Genomic DNA, 7733 nt, shown 5'->3' on the forward strand with positions numbered 1-7733 from the left:
TCTACGTACGAAAACCCGAATCTTTAATTCAAATGTTAAATCCGTACTGCTGTATGCCTGCGAAATGTGGTGCGACTCAGCGGAGACAACGCAAAAACTGCAGGTATTCATTAACCGGTGCCTGCGATATATCGTTCGGGCTTGGTGGCCTGATAACTGGATATCCAATGAGGAACTCCATCGTCGGTGTCATCAACGGCCGATAGCCACTGAAATTCGTGAACGTAGGTGGAAGTGGATCGGACACACCTTGAGGAAAGGAGCGAACGAGGTCTGCGGAGAAGCACTTGACTGGAATCCACAAGGACAGCGTAGAAGAGGCAGACCTAGAGGCTCATGGCAACGCAGCTTTGCCAACGACCTCCGGGCTGTGGACGAGAACCTGTCCTGGCGACAGGTAAAAGCTATGGCTGGTAACCGTCAGTAGTGGAGATCTCTGATTTCATCTCTTTGTTCTGCCGGACCGGCGGATATGGACACATAAGTAAGTAACTACGAAGCCCGTTCCCAGTTCGTTAGTCGTTCCACCGCTCTGGAAAAATTGGACTTTGCCGCCAAGGATCCTTCACACTTTCTCACCTTTGCGACAGATCTCCTGCAGTGTCTCGATGCCAAACTTTCGGGGTTCTGACTGATCGAGCAGCACTCTGTCGCCACCAACGAAATTTAGCGTACTAAGTACCAATTCTCCATTCAATGTCCTTATTTCGTCGCCTTTGTCCATGCCGAATGTTGCGAGTAGAATTTTCTTGGCCCTTTTTAGTGGTTTAAGCTTAAACAGGTAACCGTGCTAGGGCTTACGCTACCGAGTCTCGTGATGGGGCTACCATCTTAAAGTATCGAGACAACACTGTGCCTCCATCCCTGTTCGTATACGACCTTACTTTCCACCGGAGTTGGTTACCCGATCTCCACTAAAGTTGCTAGTATTCCGGCTGGTACCACGTGAAGGTAGAGATAAGAGTTGCTGGATAAGAGGCTAAGGAACACTAGGGGTCTGTTTTGCGCTTATCCAATCATTTACCAACCACGGTAACCATAAAAAGATTAAAACATAAAAAGATGAAAAGATAAGGAGATAAAAAGATAAAGAAATAAAAAGATAGAGATAAAAAGATAAAAAAGATAAAATAGATAAAGTGATAAAAAAGATAAAAAGATAAAAAAGATAAAAAAAATAAAAAATAAAAAGGTAAAAAAGTTAAAAGAGTTAAAGGGATAAAAAGGTAAAAAGTTAAAAAACATAAAAAGATAAAAAGAATAAAAGAGATGAAAAGCTAAAAAGATATAAGAGGTAAAAAGATAAAAAGATAAAAGAGATATTTAGCATTGTTATCGACTGTATTCAATAATTGTTTAGATTTGGGTTTTATCGGCTCATCAGTCAGTCAGTCAGTCAGTCGGCTGACTGATGAGCCGATAAAACCCAAATCTAAAAGATAAAAGGGACAAAAAGATAAAAAAGATACAAAGGAGACCAAGATGCTGGAGATGCCGAGCAAAAAACATCCTAAGAAACGCCAGTATACCAGTGCTGGGATCGCGTTCATGAGGAGGTGGAGAATTGCTTTGAAAGATACGAGAAGCTTTTTTAAAATAATTAATCGTGAACCGGACTGCATCATCTTTTGTTATATGCAATGAGAAGAAGGGAATTTTGCAAAAACAACATTTGATGACGAACAAGATGGAGCTGTCAACAGATATAGGAAATAATGAATGAAGACGATTTTTGAACGAGATCAGAAAAACATCTAAAGATCTGAAAAAACGACAAAGCAGCTATTAAGGATCGCATCTCCGCTGAATTGTTCAAAGTCGAGATGTATCTTGTACTACATCGGATTATATTAAATGGTTGAACTAAGCAAAAACTACCTACGAGCTGGTTTGAGAAAAACTTCAAAAGACAATAATACCCTTGGGGATTTGCGTAGACTTTTTAATACGGTGAAAACTCATAACTTCACATTTGGCAATACTCACAATAAGCCAGTTCCGTTTGCAACAGTTCGTTCATGCAAACCATGCAGCAGGTGGCAGTCGTCTTTATTTTCTATCGAGGCAAATAGTTTCAGATCATCGACGTCACTAACCTACAGCCAGTACCCAACAGTAACGCAATATCGTTACAGAACGACAAAGAAAAACAGTGGCCCCAAATTTCTGCTTTGGTGAACTCCAGATTAATTAGTAAAGACTGATAACCGCTGGATCCATGAATGTATATTTAGTGCTGTATACAGCTATTTGTTTGAAAGGAATTATGGTAAACAGGCAGTATAGTCCTATTCTAAATAACGGTGTAAAACCTTTTCTTCTAAAATACAGAAAGGAAATTCTAGTTGGCGCTCCAGCTCCAGTGAGATTTTCGAGGGTGTTATATTTTGGCTAAGACGGAAATATTTGAAGAGCATTTTTGACACCACACACACTTTACCACTTGCCATATCAAAAGGTTACATACATCGCTGACATTCGAAAGATTGCATACATACTAAGAAAGGGATGCTATAGCACACAGATACAACTTTTGTGCAAACAAGTCGCACTGCTATTTAAAAAAATAAAAAATAAAATCCAAATCTGTAGCGCACTCTGTTGCTCATCTTTCTTGAACTTTTCAACTTGATGATCTACATGTTCGCTGCCTTAGGGCACATAGAATAATAAAATCTTCGCAGATTCTGGCAAGAGATATGATATTGCACATTGATATAAATTAGCATATTTCAAAATTAAATGAAAGTGATAAATTGTTAATGAAGCGCGTGCATTCATCATCCTGCCAGATTCCATTCGCCGTACCGTAGCAAAAGATGGAGCAGCAGCTCCGACAGCGAGTGGGTGTTAAGGCAACCTCCTTCGCCCTGCCGGATTCTTACTACTGCTGATGGAATGCATCACTCGAGCGGTGGCTTGTATTCCGGACGCCCGGACTGCGACAACCGGAGCTTTTCTTTAGAAGAATGAACATTCCACAGTAGCCCATCGCCACGTTAGGGCCTCGGTCGGATCTGGCCCGTTTGAGTCGAAATGCAAACCCAAAAACTTTTTCCATTAGCATCAACGGAACTGGGGTTTCGCGGCTCTTTTTCTGTTCAAAATCAACCGAATCCGGACCCTTTCGCACTTAACTCTGTTGTCACCGCAAGAGCATCAGGGAGAGATTAGTGTCGGAAAATGCTCTCTGAGGGGCGACGAGAGCAAATATTTGGGGGATGAGGAATTCTCAGTGATAAATTTTTCGATTATTTCATGCCGAGATTAGAGTGTGTGGTCGCGATCAGTGGATAGTAGAGTTTTATGCCAGAGTACGGGCGGTAGTAGTAGCAGTAGTAGTAGCAGCAGCACCATCCCAAACGACAGCAAAGCGTTGGGAATCATAATATACACTGCGATGAAAATTGATATGGCATGAATATTCACATTTCGCTCTATGGCGGTTTCCTCAATTCCGCTGGAGTGGCAGAAAGGCTTCGGCACGAAAAAGTTAGACTGATAGGCATTCAGTGTTGAAATTTTGCATGAAATTGGATTAAACGATCGAGCTAGCATTCGACGCGTAATTTGTGCTGCCAAGTTTTGCTGTAGCTCGGTGGTGGAAATTTGTTGTGTAATTTTCAATTCAGTTACTACGTGAAATGGGGCAAGCAACAATTAGAATTCAGATGAGTTTGCGATGTCAAACTTTGCAATGGTGACCATTTGTTCGATTGATTCTTTAAAACTTGAAACGAATCTAATGCAAGTCGCACTAAAATTTCAGTATGCGCAATAGACTCCCAATATTTTATGATTCAATCGGGCATGTAATATTATGCCTTAGTAATTACAGTGCAGCCTAGATCCCTAGCTTAGCAGTTAGCTTCAAGGTTCACTAAGAATTGAACTAAGGTTGAACAGTAATAAAATCTAACGTCAAAGCGCTTGACTTACCGTTCTGAAAAGCTTGTCCATTTATTGTCCAATAAATATTTAGTAAAGAAATTCATACAATTTTAGCATAAAATTTTGCTTGCTTCTCACTGAAAAGCCAGCTGAACAACTGTACTGTTTATTAATAAAACAAAGTCACCCTTCCCTATTCGGTGAATTAGACATAGTTTTTTTTTTCAGGGGCAAACGGAACGCTCAGCAGACAATGATTTATGTGTCGACATCATTCGCATTAATCATAAATCTTACATTGCAGTTCACACATAGGTGCTCAACTACTGAGCGATGAGATAACCTAAATCAACCAACTAATACTCATTGCTCTCCGGGACGGCGCAGAAAGTTCGCGCCGTGTGACGGGATTTTGCGGAAAAGCCCATTTTTCATTCACTTCTCTATTGACGCGGCCGAAACAATCACACCTCACTCCCATGCTGTGCGAAGCGAGTCGATCCAATTCCAGAGATTCAGCCCGATTCCCCGATTAAAGGACCCTCAAAAGCCTCGGATTTTGCGGAGCCCGAGCCGAAACGTTAGCAATGATTGCTCAGTAGAACGATTTTTTGCTCTTCGGATGAGAAAAATTGGGGTAAGGTCTGTTCTAAAGAGGGCGGCAGTGATACCATTTGGTAAATATTATTTTATACCGGATTTGTGCCTCTGTCTATATGTTCTCATTCGTCATCAGCCGTATCGCGGATAGCGTGTTAGTTGTTTCAGCTTTCCGCAGCATTCTGGCTAGCTGAAGGGTTGTCCATTAATTACGAGATGCCGTTGTTGAGCAATGAATAATTTACGCTGAAGTACGGTAGTACGGAAGAGGCATTGCCATGCATAATTCACCGTAAAAATTTACATCAAAATAAGCATATTTTTATGACTTGGTAATTACCATCAAAGATCTAGATTCTATGACGAAAGTAAATTGAATTTCATATTTCAATGGTTTCTTGGACATCAAACAAAGAAAATCAAACCAATAATTTTTATGCACAGTAAAGCATATCTAGTGTTTAATTACTTCATAAATCAATTCTAAGCGGTTTATCGTATAGAATGAATGTTCCCTTAGTGAGCATAAGATATATGGACATGGTTGGTAACGGCCGACGATGCGCTTGTGTCGACATTAGCGGAGGAATCGGCGGCGTTGCCGGTCGTTCTGCATTCCACCTCCCATGTGTGGCGCCCACTGAATACTGACTGCCGATATCTCTTGGACCCAGTTTCAACAGCCATGCAGCATCAAGCAACTGCTGCAAAGTCGATCCGCTTGGCCTTTGCAACCGGACTGGTGTGGACTTTTCAAAATGCTCCGTGCATGCTCCACGGTCGTTCCGGCCAAGCATCCGAGCTCTGTGGCTTGGCCGAGCATAGACCAATATGGCCTATAGCACTGTCGACAACACAACACCCCGCTTCAAATAATACGTGAAGTGAAAACGGACAAGAATTGATTGAATATTTCGTTGAGAATTAAATTGAATGGAAAGATAAATATTAAATATTATTCCGATGATGATATTTGATGTATGCTTTGGAACTGTTTTCTTCGCACCACTAGAGAAGGCACGCTGGCAAACGAGCAACTGGACAGCCAAATAGTGGAAATACATGTAGGGTAGGTGGGATTATAATGTTTCCATTTCAATATAAGCAGCTGCGAAATTTTATGCTCCTATATGTTACATTCTATTTTTCATTATTTTGTTCATATTCTTATCTGCTACATTTATGAATTTCATACTTGGTAAAGCGTTGGTATTCAAAAGACAGCTGAACTAACAATGATATAGCGTTGCAAGTTTTAGCTTAAACTGTGCGAAATTATTTTAGTTTTTTTGCGCTATATACAGAGAAATTGGCATTAATACGATGTAACAGTCATTTCTAGCTATGGAAACGTCACAGGTTTCATTTGATAAGCGAAACATCACCATTTTATTAAGATGAAAGTATTGTCTAGTACTATTCATTGTTTCATTACGATAAATTATCATCTTCCAACGATGAGGTACTTCGCTAATACTGATTCTAATTGAATATTAAAACCATTGAATCATTCTACGATTTGTTGGCTTTTGTATTTGATGTAATGACATATTGTTTTTAACATAACCAATAAAATGTTTTAGAAGCTGCTTTTTTCCTGAAATTAAATAAAAACCCGATTTAATCCACCTATTGGTGAAAGGAACCTTTGTTATACCATCTCATTTGTCATTTGAGTTAGAATTCGACACGCCTTCGGAACTCAACTTTTTGATAACACTATGATAGTTATCATCAATACATATGCATGTCTATGTAACATACTGATAAATTTGTATAATATTCCAAAGCAATCAAAAAATGTCTCCCTTTTATTTGTATAATTTGTTATTTTGAGTTAATAGCGGGGTGACATTCTGGGGTTTGGTTTAAGTGAGCAACTGTCTGTTTTCCTGGATGTATTCGGAACATTCCTAGAATGTGTCCAGGTATGGCCAATGTAACCCTGGACACTTTATATGTCCATAAATGAGCTACTTTTGCAATTTTGAGTACTTAAAGATGTCATATGTTGTACTTTAGCTGAATTCAGAAACTGAAGGGGGACCCTCACTGGAAAATCGAAAAACTTGTTTGTTTTGCATTTTCAGAAGGCTTTTATCTTTAGAAATGTTGAGCCCATAGTATTTTTCGGTACGTGGTCTCGTTGAGAATTTACAGTAAAACTGTTGGATAACTTGAAGGGAAGTGCAGTGCTGTACAATAGTTTAAACACGCTCTCCTCGAAATCATATGTTTTCAGCGACTGTGCGTGTATCGCAGTATCTTAGAGCAGCGGTTCCCAACCTTTTTTCGGTTCGCGTACCCCCTGACGGATTTCCCTATACTATTCTGAAGCGAACTAAAGTTTTGGCGTACCCCTGGGGGTTCGCGAACCCCCATTTAGGAACCGCTGTCTTAGAGGATCGATTTGAGTGAATTTTTTGTGACGTGTAAAAATTACTTATCTAAATAAATTGTGACGTAACCGCTTTTCGATATCTCAACTTTTTAATTTTCGCTTCATTTTTAAAAAAATCGTTACACTTCGCAACCAGTAAGAGATAGATAGTTACTATATACAGCAAAGTTGCTTATTTTACTGTGTTCTATAACTTTTGTGGAGACACTGTACTTTTTTGGACACATTTAAAAAAACAAAAATTTGTATCACCCTAATAGGTAGATTTACGGTCACCCTAATAGTGTAAAAAGTTGCGCCAGATTTTTAAAATAAACTGGAAAATTAAGCATTTTTACGCTAGAGCACATGATCGCGTTTTTTTTTCTATTTGGTTCATATCAATTAAGTTTGCTTAAATAATTTCATCAATGTTTTTCAAATAACTTTTGACTGGTAAGGCCAATTTTAATAATATTTAGCAGATATGTTCACAGCATTAAAGCCTCCTGTTTGATACTAAAATAATTGAAATCTGATTAATTATCTGGTTAAATACGTTATAAATAATTGTAACTTTTATTATGCTGTACACGACTGCTCATAACTTTCAAATTAAACATCCAATCAAAAAACAAATCAATAGTAATCTATGAGGCTATATTACCTACCAAATGAGACTTTGGCCATCTCTGAGAAACGTTCGACTAATTGACACCTTGAAAAAGCACATTTTTAAGTATAACTTTTGTACCGCTTGATTGTTTGCGATAAAACTCTCCACAAAAAATTTGCAGTAGCAAGAGCCTTCATTTGATACTAAAATTTGTTGAAATCGGTTGAGCGGTTCCGGAGAAAATCA

This window comes from Sabethes cyaneus, chromosome 3 (genome assembly GCF_943734655.1).
Source record: "Sabethes cyaneus chromosome 3, idSabCyanKW18_F2, whole genome shotgun sequence".
Taxonomy (NCBI): Eukaryota; Metazoa; Arthropoda; class Insecta; order Diptera; family Culicidae; genus Sabethes; species Sabethes cyaneus.